Source organism: Heloderma suspectum, chromosome 1 (assembly GCF_057233095.1).
Source record: "Heloderma suspectum isolate Gila_16-S chromosome 1, 16-S_ref, whole genome shotgun sequence".
In the NCBI taxonomy this organism is placed as follows: domain Eukaryota; kingdom Metazoa; phylum Chordata; class Lepidosauria; order Squamata; family Helodermatidae; genus Heloderma; species Heloderma suspectum.
In genome coordinates this window covers 126,344,308-126,360,021 of record NC_139458.1, presented here as the reverse complement: position 1 = coordinate 126,360,021, position 15,714 = coordinate 126,344,308, and the positions used below count along the sequence as shown (strand labels likewise).

Here is a 15,714-nt window from a genome sequence, read left to right as displayed (position 1 = left end):
TGACTAAAAGTGTAGAAATCAAAGCACCACAAGGATCCTATTATCACCATTAATCTATTAACAGTTAACAGGCATTTCATTTTAAAACAACAACACAAATGTAATACTTCAATTCCAATTATTTATTGAAGTAACATTATTTTACTGAACTTAAGAGTGGTAGTTTCTTATCATGTCCCAGTGTGTAGGCTCAATGAGACCCCTCTGGAGCTGTGGTCTTCAAATGCTGTTGTAGGGAAAGCTTGGAAGCTTAACAGGAGCCCCCCAGGGAGATCAGCAGGACTGGACCAGCTTCTCTGAAAGACATCTCCACCACTACCAATCATTTCCTGTAATTAGGCCCAGGCCTACAAGACAGAGTGGGACTCCTGCCTCAAGAGCCAGACTGGGTAGGGCTGGTGCCTTGAAGGAAACTCGCACAACCCTCTCATAGCACTCAACAAGGGAAGGAAGGAACTTGCACAGCATTCAATCCCTCCTTGAGAAGATTGCGTCCACCTCTCACCATCTTAATCTTCTGTAAAGCACAATGGACAGGTGGGTTCTGATCCTCCAACTGAATGAGCAGAAGCTGCAGTGTCTGCTTCCTGTTTTCTGGATGGCAGGATCAATGCATCATGAGAAGGAGTTACAAGGAAAAAGGAAAGGTTCCTCCTGTGCAAGGACCGGGTCATTACTGACCCCTAGAGGGACGCCACTTTCACTGGCATTTTTCATGACAGACTATAGCAGGGTGGTTTGCCATTGCCTTCCTCAGTCGTGACTACCTTTCCCCCAGCAAGCTGGGTACTCATTTTACTGACCTCGGAAGGATGGAGGGCTGAGTTGACCTGAGCCGGCTACCCGAGACCCAGCTGCTGCTGGGATCAAACTCAGGTCATGGGGAGAGTTTCGGTTGCAATACTGCCGCCTACCACTCTGCGCCACACGAGGCTCTGAAGGAGTTACAAACTCCCTCACAATTTACTGCCCACCATCAATCCATTTGTCTGACTGTCAGCCAACCCACAATCCTACTCCAGCCTTGAAGGGCTACTGAAATACCCATAGCCACACCCATAATTCTCATGGCTTGCACAGGTGCCTGAAAAGGAAGGGAGCCTCTGGTAGAATCACAGAGTTGGAGGTATGCTGTAGGCCGTCTGGTACAACCTCCTGCTCAATACAGGAAATCCAAAGCTAGAGCATTCCCAACAGATAGATTTCCAGTCTCTGCTTGAAAACATCCAGGGAGGGAGAACCCTTCTCCTTAGGTAATTGGTTCCATGTTTGACTGCTCTTACTATTTCTCCTCATCTTCAGCTGAAATCTATCCTTCTGTAACTTAAGCCAGTCCTGCTTTCTATATGGCAAACCTTCCACTATTTGAAGAATACTATCATGTCCCCCTCACTCTCCTCTTCTCCAGGCTAAACATACCCAGTTCCTTCAACCTTTCCTCATTGGACTTGTTTTCCATACCACTGACCAACTTTGTTGTCCTTCTCCAAACCTGTTCCAATTTGTCTACAAACTTTTCTACATGAGGCATTTATTGTGCGCTTGTGATTCCGTACAGTTATTTATGGGTGCTTTAGACTTGTGATCCTCCAACTTCACTTCTGTTTTTAAGAGCACTTTTGGGTGGGTGGGGGTTAGAGCAGGGGAAATGGGGTATTATTTCTGAAAGTGAAAAAAAAAAATCCTACTTGTGTAATTGCAATATTTTGCTATAGCACAGCGCCATCTAGAAGTTACGTAGCAGAAAGGCAGGAAAGGAACAGTTCTTTGTGTAGAGCTCTGATCTCAATTCTGCCATAAAACCAAAAGTAGATGCAGAGCATTTCTACACGAGGCTAAAATCCTGCACCCTTACTGGAGCTTCTTCTTCCAGATTCCTTGTGGGATTAAGTTTGGCTCCTTTTCACGTGGTTTCATCCAGGTTTTTTCTTTCTGGGCAAGTTCTATACATTTTATTATACAGCCACTAGGGATTCTGGAAATTCACCAGAAATTTATCATGCTTTGAAGTCTCTTATCACATTTTCCCCGTAGACAATTAAGCCGCTATAATGGCCAGAAACTATGGGAGAGGCCCTGGAGGTTGACAGTGTCATGTACAGGAATTGCAAAAAAAAGTGGGTGACCGATCATGAGCACACAATAAAAGCCTCATGTAGAAATGCTCACAGTGATTAACAGCCTTGTGTCGAAAAGCTCTACATCCTTCTTAAAGTGTGGCACCCAGAACTAGACACTGCACAGAAAGACAACTTGTCCACCACTGTCAATCTTCGCTTTCTCTCTACACACAAATTTTGCATAAAGTGAAGGGATTTGGGTTTGTCGTCATACTCCACCCATCCCTGGGTCTGCTCCTTAAAGCAAATGGTGGAGTAGCAGCTGTGTGCTCATGATCGGTCACCCACTTTTTTTGCAGATGTTGTACATGACATTGTCAACCTCCAGGGCCTTTCCACCTCAAGCGGTGAGAAGGCTGGGGACAGCCCTGCTTGCAGTTTGAAGCTGGAGGGGATTGTTGGATGTATTCTAGGATGTATTGTGAGTTAACGAAGGGCAATAGTGAGGCCCACCAGCAAGGCTTAGATTGGTTTGGGGTGGGTTGGCTCACAGGCTCAACCAGCCAGGGAATGCTCTTTGTGTGTTCTAGCTGTAAATATGAGCTCTCCTCCAACATGCCTATAAGGTGATGTGGGGTATGAACACCCTACATACGTCGGAGTGATATTGTGTTTCATTAGCTGTACCCCACTTTGAGATTGTTTCATTTTAAAAAACAGTTAATGCATTTCATAGATAAATAAGCAAGCTCCATAGGTGTGCATGTTGGTCCAATTCATGCGATTCCTCTCCATGGAGAAAGTGGGAGCAGAGAGGTTGTAAGTATGTCCTTAAGTATCTCACGTTACCTTATGTGCTTAGTGGGGCAGCATATGCACTCTCTCCTCCACTACTCAGAGGATCCACTCAGCCGGGCGATTGTGTGGCCCTTACAGATGCTCAGTATGACAAGAGTGTGAAAGCCCCTGAGCTATATTACCTGAACACCTGTTCAAGAGGTAGGAAGGGAAAGACAGAACCGCCAGGATGAAGAGAGAAATATTGTTAATAATGAAGGGGAAAGGAGCTTCCCTTCATCTTGAAATGCAAGTGGGAAAAGTTACAGTGTGAAAGAATGACTAATGCCCCAAACTGGAAAGGTAATGTGTCCTCTAAGGGACTGTCAAAGAAAGGTAAAAACCCTACAGCCTGGCATCTTCTCAGGCACCTTGCCAGGAATAGAAGCTATAACTTGTGCCTCCCAGCCCCCTCCCCTAAACAATCTCAACACACCAAACCAAATTAATCCCTTGAGTTGGTAGAGTTTAGACACAGAGGTGATTGGAGCCTGCTTTCTTCACGGAAGTACAATATTTCATTCATGTAAAGGGATCTGCAGAATTGCAAAGCAAATAACAAGAGTTCAAAAATGTATCCACCCTGAGGGTCTTGCCCGTAAATGGGACTCTTGAGTGACGAACTAGATCAGGATCTGTCCCTGAGTTAATTTCATGCTTCTCTTGCCTTGGACTGATAAGCAAAAAAAGAAAGAAAAAACTCTGTGTTAATCAGCCTGAGAAGCTTAAATGCAGTTTGGCAATGGATGATTGCTGCTGATTGTGTGTGTATGTTGTGTGTCATAAAGGAATGCTTACGCTTCACAATAGAGAAGCATATTTCAGCTGTAATGATTAGTAGCCAAACAGCATTTTTGAATCCTATCAAAAAAGCAGGTAACCTTAAGAAATCTCTCTCCTTCTTCCTCTCCCTCTCTCTTTTAAATTAGATTCAAAGCTTCCCCACATCTGTTCAAAGAGCAGCAGGAAGAAGTATCAAACAGAAAGTCTTGTACTTGTGTGTCAGCTTTTTAAAAATCACATTCAGCATTTGACCCACACTATCAGAAAGCAATTAAAAGGTTCGGTTTCAGCTCCTGAATCCCGCTCTGATTCACACTATTTTTTTTTCTTGCCTGGTAGCATACTTCGCTGCTCTTTCATAAGCTCACTACAAATATATAATAGATACATTTTCTTCTTTCAGTGGAGTGTTATTAAGCACAGCCATTTGAGTTCTATCTGCATTCAGTCATCTTTGCAATAAACATATCCTTTCAAAGCTCAGTGTTAGAATGTTTTTAGAATACATGTAATTACTTTTAATTTACTGACGTTCTTCCTCTCATCAATTTGACTATTCAAACTGCTAATGCTGATAATAACTTCTGTGTCTCCACTCAACCTGTTGTAGACCTTCTCCCTGCTATCTCGAGAGGAGAGAGAGAGAGATAGAGAGCGCACCATGTGGGAGCTACTGTCTTATATTGCAATGCTACACAGACATGGTATGTGCGTGAATTCCACAACTGCATGGCAAGGCAGATCACAGCAGTCTCTTGTTCAAACACTGCCTTCCCTTCCAGCATGTGGCTGTTATCTGAACCAAGCAGGATCAGGACAATAGCTTTCCTGAAGAAAGGTATTCAAATTAACTGCTCTGATTTCCCCACACTGTCCTTTTCCTGCCAGTTCAGACATAATGGCCAGTTCAGACGTACGTATAATAAGCCAATATGGGAACAAGCTTTGTGCCCGCACACAGTGCCCCTTCCCTCCTCCTTCCTCTGCCTGTCGCAATAAGCTGGGAAGTCTTTAATTAACCATTGTTTCCTGGTACATCCAAACTTCATGGTTGGAAGTAGGTTTAAGATCCTGCCAATTAACCCTAGTTTCCTGATTCGGACAGCACTGTCCTGGCTTCTACGGAGGGTTTGTATATTTGGCTTCCTGGACCCATAGTTGAGTCTAGTTCTGATAACATTTGTGTGCAAGGATCCTTACCAGGGATCAGAACTAGGATGAGCAAGGACCTGTGCTTCAACAGGAGTGTTTTGCCTTCTGGTGGCAGCTTCCAGCCAGGTTCGGTGCCTCTGTTCCTTGGATCATTGGACTGATTCTGAATCGTCCTGTGCTAAGGAAAATTACAGAGATGGAGAACAGCTGAGGCAAACCCCAAGCTTCAGTTTGTTCAATGGGTTGTACGTCCTTGATGGCCATATCACTGTGTTCCTCATCCATGACTGCCCAGATGCAAGGGGGCATCCTCGAAGGATGTCCCTTACAATCCAGATGGTGGGTTGTGGCAGGTGTTGGCACTCAGGAATTTTGAAAACACACTTACTGAGCCCTCACTTTTAGGGGCTGCACAGATACTAATTCCTTTGGAGCTTTGATATGGAAACAAAGTTATGATAACTGTACAAATGGTGGAATTGGAGGAGGAAGAATTGCTATGTAGGAAGTGTGTTTTCCCTTTTAATAAAAAGGAAACATGAGTTCCAGCACTAGAGAGGGGACATGCACATCCCCACAAAGGAAATAAAGATTTTTTAAAAAAATATTATTCTGAAGCATTGTTACAGTGTAAGAAGGAGGAGCATGCACTATTCTTTTTCTTTTAAATGGGATACATAAGCACTCGTGCAACCATGCAAATAAGTGCTCTCTCTCTCTCTCTCTCTCTCTCTCTCTCTCTCTCCCTCTCCCTCTCCACACACACACACACGACATCATCAAGTGATGTCAAAGAACCATTAGCAGAATGAAAATAGCTGCTAATGCTGTGCAACAAATGATTGTGCAGGCCAAGCACAGGCAGAGGACTTTGCACACAGATATAATAGGCAGATACTATAGCAGTTCTCATGCTTCTTGCACAAACGGAGCATCAGTTTTGGATTAATTTCACTTTTCTCATGCAAAACCCTAGCGCAAAGTGTGAAATAGCCCTTCCATGAGCAGAACACTCTTTCTGCATGCAGAAGGGCACCTTTGAATCCAATCAATCATTTCCTATTCTTACCTGGCATGTTTATAAATGGATGTTTACATGCTTTGAGATTTTGATGGCAATGGAAAATATTACCACTGTGAATTACTGAGCCCATCTGAGAGGATGTAAAATGCAACAATGGGAAGGGGTAGAATCTAATCAAATTATTTTGCCAACGTTGCCTAGAAAACAGAAATATATGAAAACTGAATGCATTTGTTCAGTTTTGTGTCAGCTAAATATCTGTCACTTTTGTTAAAGCATCAACCTCGTGTGAAGTAAAATGCAAGAACTCCTGCTTTTCTAGATGTTGATGTTCACTATATTCAGCTAGCACAGCACTGACGTAGTAGTTGAATGGTTTGTGGATTGGAGCTTAAAGTACTGATGTACTGAGATTTCCTCAAATGCCCAGGGCACTGGTTCAGCACAGTAAATACTGGTAAGACATATGGGGATGACTGCTGTTCCTCATATTGATCACCACTAAAATGGGAGGCTCGAAGTTTAGCATAGTCATCAGACGAAGTAACTAGTGCCCAGTGCCCAAAGCATTATTTTCTCTGGGCCTCGTACAAAATTGTAAGGTTGCCCCTTCCCAATCCCTTGTCTGTTCTGAAAAACTTGCATTCCTTTTGTTTAAGCTCCTTGCTTTTCTCTTGTGTGCAGATGCTCAGAGTGCCCACTGTTACTGCTGCCACTGCATTTCCCTTTCCTGCCCCACCACTGGCCCTAAACTTACCTGGGGCAGGAAAATGGGGAAGTGGCAATGAAGGTACTCCAGCTCCTTAGCAAAGTGTTCTTTGCCATGAAGGAAAGGGGGGGAGATTATATATGTTGACCAGGAACATGACACATTAACACTGGGGAAGCTGGGACTTGCTAGAGGTATCCCTTGATTGGCTTCAGAGGTAGGGCTTTTCTACATAAGGCATTTATCATGTGCTTGTCATTTCCTACTCATGGTTGTTTACGGGTTCTTTAGACAAGGTTGTGACCCTTCAGCTTTGCTTTTGTGTCTAAAGAGCAATTTTAGCAATTTTTTTTTAGAACAGGAAAATGCGGTATTTAATTGTAAAAGCAAAAAAACCTGCTTCTTTCACTTGTGCATTTGTGCTGTTCTGCTATATCAGTGCCACCTAGTGGTTATGTAGCAGAAAAGCAGGAAAGGAAATGCTCTTCATGTAGTGCTCAGTTCTCAATTCTGCTACAAAACTGAAAGTAGATACAGCCGATTAACAGCCTCATGTAGAAAAACTCTTAGTCAGAATCCTATGTACCAATGCGGAAGTGGGGGAAGAAGGTGTAGAGGCAGACATCTTGGGCTTTCTATTGACTTCACTAGAAGTGTCTTAACTTACACCATTGTTATTCATGCTAACCCCCAAACTCTCACCTAGGGATGTCAGAGAATTTTGCCACGAATCTCGGGGAGGCCGAATGCCAGCGCATTCAGCCTCCCGAAATCGGTGGCGAAATGGTCTGCCACCCCCCCCGGGACGTGACTTACCTTTGGCGAACCTCCCTGGCGGCGGCGGCTTCAGCGGCAGTGGCAGCCGGTCTTCTGACCGGCTGCTGCCACCACCATTTCCAGTAAAAAAACACACACGCACACACAAACGTGATAGGCTACGTAAAGATTTACATAGCCTATCACGGCTAGATTTTCAAAAAATACTGTGATAGGCTATGTAAACGTTTACGTAGCCTATCACGGCTGAGTGAAAAAAAAACAAACCACGCGTACGCAAATGGCGGTGCCCATGGGCGCCGCCATTTGCGTTCCTTATTTTGGCACGTGTAGTCTACGTAAACATTTACGTAGACTACGGCGAAAATAAAGGGAACGCAAATAGCGTAGCTATTTTCGCCGTAGTCTACATAAATGTTTACGTAGACTACACATGCCAAAATAAGGAACGCAAGTGGGCGCCCATGGGCGCCGCCATTTGCGTATGCGCGGTTGTTGTTGTTTTTTTACTCAGCCGTGATAGGCTACGTAAACATTTACGTAGCCTATCACGGCTGACTGCAGGGACGCAAACGGCGGCGGCTACGGCCGCCGCCATTTGCGTTCCCGGCCAGCCGGGATTCACGGTGGGAGGGACGGGGCGCCTCCCCCCCAGCCAGAATTTCGGGGGGAGGGCCGGGGCGCTTCCCCCCTGGCCAGAATTTCGGGGGGAGGGACGGGGCGCCTCCCCCCCACCGCGAACCAAATTTCGGTTCAGCTAAGTGACTTTCGTACATCCCTACTCTCACCATGGTGGAAACAATGATCACTGAGTGATGCAAACAGACATTTATTTGATTGACTGATTGATTTGTACCCATCTTTGTACCAAAAATGACATTCACGGTGGCTTACGATCACTAATAAAACTTGATAAAAACAGTAATAAGGAAATACATTAAAACACAATTGCAAACAATTACAAACAAAAACAAAGAAATATATCAGCAGCAAGTATAAGTTAAAGAGAAAAAGATATACAATTAGGTTTTCTAGCTCCAGGGAGGCCCCACCTGAAGAACAGCAACATACATGAGCTCTCAAATGTACTGTGCTTTCTCGCAGGAAGACAGCTTGGCTTCTATCAGTGTTGATTCTTTGGGAATAGTAATCCAAAATCCTGAGGTCTTCTTAGCCATATATATTGTTCACCTCTCAGTTTCTTAACATCTTTTTCAAAAATGCTGTTGTCAATCTGTTCTGACACAAGAACTGTGTCTTCTTCATCTATAGTTTGGGTAGTATGGAATGTCCCTAAATACCTCTTTCTTATAGGTATGGTATGCGTATTTCAACTTTCATTTGGCTTTTATAGCCAATATCTATGTTGGGTCAGAGTGCTCTTTTGGCACACAACCATAGCATAGCCATTCTACCAGCTGATATCAATGATCCTTAGGTGCATTCCTTACAGTAGTTTATTTTACGGGTGCCCATCAGCTGATCATTAGTTATTGTTTGTACTCTTGAATTGTTTTTGCCTTGTGCTGGAAGAATACTTCTGGTGTAGTAAGTACAGAAGTATAATATAATGTTGGTACAACAATATTATGTTAATGTAAATCAACTATGCTGGCATAAATCTACTATCCCAGTTTATCTTTGTGATCTACTGATGTGAGAGGATTTATTATGTTTTTATTGTATTTATATGTCACCTTTCATCCAAGCGGTTATAGTTCTCCCTTCCCCCATTTTATCCTCACAACAATCCTGTCATGTAAGTTCAGCTGAGAGATAGTGATGGGCCCAAAATTACCGTGTAAGCTTCATGGCTGAGTGAGATTTTGAACCCAGGTCTCCCCAGTCCTATTCCTACACTCTAACCCAGGGGTAAGCAACCTCATGCCATGCAGATGTTTGGACTACAACTCCCATCAGCCCCAGCCATCATGGTCAATGGTCAGGGACTGTGAGATTTGTCATCCAGAACATCTGTAGGACAATATGCTGCTTACACTGTTCTAACCAGTCCAAACCACTGGTGCTCAATTTAGGGTCAAACTACATACTATATGGGAAACCCGTGAATTGAATTCTCAACTTTTAAAGAAGATTTAAAGCACATATGGGCCTGGAGGAGAGGGATTCAGTTAGGGTAGCAGTGGTGAGGGAGGCGGAGTTAACCTGTGGCATACCCTGATCAAAACTGCACACATACACCACCACAATTAGCCCTGCTATAGTAGGAAGACAGGTACCATATGTGTAATAGCAGCTTTGGGGGCAATTGTAATCAGGAAAACTACATAGGAAGAATGGGTTAGCTACTCTTCCCATGGCACTGTTGCCTTGATCCAATTCTCTCTCTCTCTCTCTCTCTCTCTCATGCACACCTGTGCGTGCACCCCCCACACACACACCCCTCACATGCACCAACTGCTTTTAAGCCTTTTAAAAAGCATCATGAGATTTGATCATGGAACACACACGTAACATGTCATTTAGCACTTAACAGTAATCTTATCCTCATCCACTCCAAAGCATAACTTTGGAGTAAAAAGATAAAGGTAATATTACCTCCAGTATCAGAGGCAGTATGCCTCTCTATACCAGTTGTTGGGGATCATGAGAGGGAGGGTGCCATTGAGCACATGTCCTACTTGTGGGATTCCCACAGGCAGCTGGTTGGCCACCGTGTGAACAGACGGATGGACTAGACAGGCCTTTGGTCTGATTCAGCATAGGGCTCTTCTTATAAGTTAGGATAGGGTCACACCTTTCATTTTAGACCCCAAAATCTCACTTAGATTAGTTTCTATGCAGAATGTCCCAGTTTTTGTTAGTATTCTGTATTAATTACCATGTCATTATTAAGGCACTGCACTCAGCACCAACAACATCATTGTCTTTAGTATTGCTGCTGTCACATGCTTGAAGGCGAATGATTAATAAAACACAATTATTTACATTGTAATGTCAGCATTTTAATTAAACTGAAAATGCAGTTCATTTGCCTTTTGCCATGGGGCTGATTTTGTTTTAAACAAAAAATTAAGGTCAGGTCTTAAAATCAATCCTTTTCCCTCCCAGTCTTAATTGCAGGTTAGGAAAGATGGATCTCTTGTCATCTTTACAAATCATTGGCACCACTGATGACAAATGGCTTCAGCAGGATGGACTTTGCACTCTTGAGTTTTCTCAACCCAATGAAATGTTTCACATCTGACCTATTGAAATATTTCACAAGTTTTCCTGGCATCTCTAAACCTTCATTTACTTTTTAGGAAGTTATTTAGCAGTTATTGTAAGCAAGAGGAGAAGTATTAATATTGACACATTGCACTTACAACTGAAGGCTTAACTACAAGTCACTTTAAAATGTAAATGTGTTGCTTGCAGTATGTCAGTTTTTAAAAATACATTGAATACCAAGTGTGCCTCCCCCTATTTTGGGGGGACTGCAGCACCTGGGGGGGGGGGGCAGCTAAGTCTTTCCTCTTCTGCTGTGATCCTAACAAAAAACAGGTTGCCTTCAGACTGGAGTCCCACACACTTACACTAAAGCAAAATTAAAAGTTAGGATTTTTTAACATAGCATGTAGTTAGACCTAGATCCCTTGAGTTTGGGCAGACAAGTTTGGGAATAGCACAGCTCCCTGGGCTGCCCCCTATAGGCTAGCTCAGGGACTTCACTGTTCTCTGTAGCCTTCAATACTAGGCTTTTGAGTGCTTTTGTACACTAGCGTCCAGGAGTTGGACAAAAAAGAGATGAAATTTCAGGGGGGCAGTTGAAAGCATAATGGTAAGATGGAGGGTGTTTTTTCTTTTGTTTTTACAATAATGAAAACAAAAATAAAGCTAAAGAGACCCAGCTCTAGTACTGAGACTCTGGGACTCTAGAACTCTAGTATTTAAATTGAGATTCAATTTTTCCCATTTTTCTCCTGCACAGAATTCTTTTAATGTAATATCTGATGCAGCACTAGATGCAGGTTTTTGAGGGCCCTCGGGCAAGACACCCTCACTGGGCTCCCTTCCTCAGTGAATCTACCTTCTCACCGCCATTGTCACCAGCTGCTATTACTCCTCATCCTCTTTGTCATCATTACTACCACTTGCTTGCTTGACAGGCAGAGAACCAGAGAGCAAACAAGCAGTGTCATCTGTTACTTACTCTTCCTCATCTCCACCATTGTCTAGGCCAAAGCAAGAGACTGGTGAACAAGGAGGTTGCAATGGTGAAGAGTAAGAGCAAGTCCAGGGAGCTCTTGCCAGTGGGTCCCTGCTGGAGTGTAGGCCCTCAGGAGGTGCCTGGCCATGCCTACCCTTGGCACTGGGCCTGATCTGATGGTAAATATTCTTCTAATTTGAAACATATACTAAACTTTAATTTAAATCATAAATAAATAATTTCATTACATGCTATGAGTACATTTATCTTCCACTCCACAGACTTTTTGCTGAAGGAGGAGTGTTGCAAAAAGTCTTAAGATCCATATTTCATTAAACAAGTAAATACAGAAATGGTTATACTAAAAATGCATGGAATATTAAGCTCCATTTTATATGAGTACAAACATTATTAGGTTTTGAAATATCCCATTATCAGTCAGTTGAGTATACCGAACTTTGCTTATTTTATGCCCAATTGCTTTTGCCACAGTTCCAACTTCCTTCATATATCAGGTCTTTTCAGTGTATTCATGGGGAAAATCAACCACAGTAAGCTAGATTCACTTTTCCATCATGATGCTTGGTGTGTGTTGTCTGTTTATAAAATACGCAATTTAAATGGGTTTTTGTAGCTTGCATGGATTTGCTGTTTGTATCTGCTTGGTTACTGAACAATCATATTACAATATTTATTTTCCTTCTGCATTTATTTTCCTTTGGCAGCAGTGTCCAACTCCTGGTATTCCTGGCAAGGGCCTTGATTCACACATAAAGATGGGGGAACACACACCTTCCTAAACATCTTATCCTGCCATGTCTTTAAGGTCCTCTGCAACACTGAGAGTACTCTGAAACTCTTGCCAAGTCGACCTGCTACCTGCTAGACCAGCCAGTGCTCTCTATTGGAAGATGTTTTCCACACATGGATTAGAAGAGTAACGTACTAGTTAGCATATTCAGCCATGATACATCTGTCAGGATTCAACTCCAGTGAACGCCTTCTTTATGAACCCAGCATACAAAAATACATGTGATGTAGAATTGTGCACCTGCAGATTACTTTTCGGCACATCATTACACATATGTTGGACCAATTTGGATGGGGAATCTGAAGTCCTGAAATTATTTTCAAAACAGGTTTGGGAATTTGGACCAATTTTGCTGTAACCCTTTGTTCTGTCCTCAATATTGTCTAACTTTTACCTTTATCACCACCACTTCTATAAGTACTGTCATTCTGTAGAAATAGGGGAATCCAGCTGGCTCCTGTAGGGTGGATTTACAGCTTACAATTGGCCACAGAGGATGCAATCTTATTGAAATAGTTGGCAACCTCTGAAGTTGGAGGTTGATGAGTACCCAATGCACGGTGGACAGAGCATGCCCTGGATTTTTGGCTAGATGGGTGATTTTGCCTGTCTAGCCACAGATTTGGGAAGTGGGAGGGAAGGAGGCCGGGAGGCATGTAGGAAGCTGCGTAACTCAGCTTCTGCAGTCTCTTCCCCTTCCCACCCCTGGGACCACCCCTATTTCCCCATCTCCACATTCTGTTTCCAAGCACAGAGACATAGCCAGCACAGAGAGAAGCATGCTGGCTATGAGGGGGTCAGGGAAGGAGGAGAGGAGCATGGTTTCTGGGCTCCGAGAGTGGAGCCCTGGTTCTGACCTCAGATCCCAGAAATAGAAATATCCTATGGCCCTGTAGACAATGTCTGGTGGCCATGGGATTGCACCCTTAGTTTCTTTATTTTCAGCTCTCACAACAATTCTACTGGCTTCAGTAGTGTTATCCATGAGACAGGAAGTGACAAGATATAAAAGCAGCTGTTATGATGAGGAGAGCCCAAAATGTATTGAGTATGGAAGTTGCAAACTGCTGGAGTATAATCATGACTTTAAGAAAGCTGCTCATTATCTAAGGGCACAATCCTATAGCTGCTAGCTATAGCAGCTGGATAGCCATAGGACTGTTCAGTTTTTGGGACTTCCGGTCGGAGCCAGTGTCGCCCTTGCAGCATTCCGCAGAGTTTCCATGGGATGCTATCTCAAATAGCTTTTTAAAAGGTTGAAAAACCTTTTCATCTCTCCCCTGGAATGAAAAGGGGAGGCAAGGCAGCATCTGGATGAGGTCTTAGAAAATTAGTCATCTCGGCGAAACAGCAGGGGGGCTGGTTTCCGAGACTACCCCCCCAGAGCTTAATCATCAAAAAAAGTTGTTTTGAAACTCCTATCTAAATAGGAGAAATTAGGGCTGATGTGCTCCATTGTAATTTATGGAATAAGAAATACCAACAATATCTGAGGAATGGTTTAAGAAATATTGACAATATTTGAGGATATTTGAGAACCTGCAAGATCTGTTTGAAGAGAAACATGGCTGCAGCAAGGAGAAAAAAGGAAATGCATCTCCGCCTACTCTTTCTGTACCTCCTTTGGCAAAGGCGCTAAGAGCCGAAAATATAGGGGAGTTATTTACTCTGATAAAAACTTTGTCTTCACAATTTGCTGAACAGGCTAAGAGGTTGGATACAATTCAAAATTCCATCACCACCTTGCAAGGGGCTGTGGATTTAATTAATACTTCTTGGCAAAACTTGGAGGTGAAAGTTAACGAACTGTAAGATAGGGTGGCAGTGAATGAAACTGCATCACAAGTTTTTTTCAACAACAGCTCTGTCTGAATTTCCCAACTGGAGAATTTTATGCGCAGAGCAAATGTACGTATTATTGGTATTAAGGATTTGCCTAGCGATGTAAATTTGTCTACTTTTGTAGATAAGCTTTTGCATGAGATACTCCCTGTGCCATCTGATTATTTACTTGATATTAAGCAGGCATTCCATGTGTCAAATGCCAAAGGGACTGGCTATACGATTATAGTCCAATTTGCAAAAATCTCCACAAAAAGTTATATCCTGTGTTTGGAAAGAGGGGGTGGAAATCTTCGGAAACAAGATAAAGTTATGTTATTTCCAGATTACACCAAAGAAGTTGCTGAGAAAAGAAGGCAATTCATCAAGGCGAAAAATCTGGCAAAACAAATGAACTTACAATATCACTTAAAATATCCTGCTACATTTTGCATTGTTTCTGAAGGTCAGATGAAGAAGTTCCTAAATCACGAAATGGCGGAGGCGTGGCTAAATGCAAAAATGCATGAGATTTCTGTTCCAGCCCCATGAACTGGAATCTACAAACATGTTTTGCTAACTGGCTGTGTTTAGTCTGAATGACTCAGGCTAGGCCAGAGTTAATTGCCTGTATATATATTCATCTGCTTTCTCTCATTTTTCTCTCTCCTTTTTTTTAATCCTTTTTCTTTAAAATGGATATGACATACTGTACCTAAATATACTGTTTGAGGGTGTATAGCAATGTGCACACTCATTTATATATCTAGTATAAAATATATTACTGATTGTTGTAAAGTTGTTTTTAAGCTTTATTATCATATAACATTACAAAATTATTAGTGATTTGTTATTATTATCCTTTTTAATCTCCTTTTTTTACTATGATGATGATGATGATTGAGACTGGCTAGTAAGATTTTTGGCTGGTAAAATTGTTAAGATTTACTATTATATGCTAACTGAAGAGCAATATATGGTTACTGGAAATGAATTGTAGGCCTGCTTCTTTGCTATAAGACTGAGGACATGATATGATTATTCATGCTGTATTGAATTGTAATATAGCCAATGTTATAGGTATAATTTTTAAGTAGAATGGGATTTGAAGCCCGTGTATATTGGAGTTTAAATTTAATCCTTTTAAATAATTGTTTTTTCTCCTTTTTGTTATTGCTGTGTCCTCTTAAGAATATTGTATTATTGGGAAATGGTAGCTACCGATTAGGTTGTTGGTATTGTTTATTTCATTTATAAAGACAAAAATAAAAAAAGTATTTAAAAAAAAGCATTGTTTGGTTTTTGGGAAATGACCTTGGAGTCAGTGCTCCGAGGTCAGTTCCCAGAAAACTGCCTCCCCGCCCTCACCACCTTGTAGGCGCAGTGTGGATTGTCCTTGGCTCCATGCTCGTAAGAGCCGCACGGAGCAGGAAGAAAAGGGGTGTTCCCAGGGGCAGGGAGGGGACTTTGGCAGGGCCGGTACAACACTTCCTATGCTGTGGCCGTCTAGCCACCATTTTAGGGCGGCCAGAGCATGGAGGAGAAGATCCTCTCCACGCTCCGCCCACCCTGCATTGGATAGGCGGT

General features: G+C 42.6%; 1 long non-coding RNA gene across 5 annotated transcripts in view; it reads left to right on the top strand.

The window, feature by feature from the left end:
- Positions 1–15,415, top strand: part of LOC146357824 (uncharacterized) — a 44,235-nt gene extending 28,820 nt beyond the window's left edge. For all 5 annotated transcript variants that reach the window (XR_014792113.1, XR_014792112.1, XR_014792117.1 and 2 more), the window contains 2 exons: positions 11,525–11,674; positions 12,221–15,415. This is a non-coding gene — a long non-coding RNA (uncharacterized LOC146357824). The remainder of the gene's footprint in view (positions 1–11,524; positions 11,675–12,220) is intronic.
- The last annotated feature ends 299 nt before the right edge of the window (positions 15,416–15,714 follow it).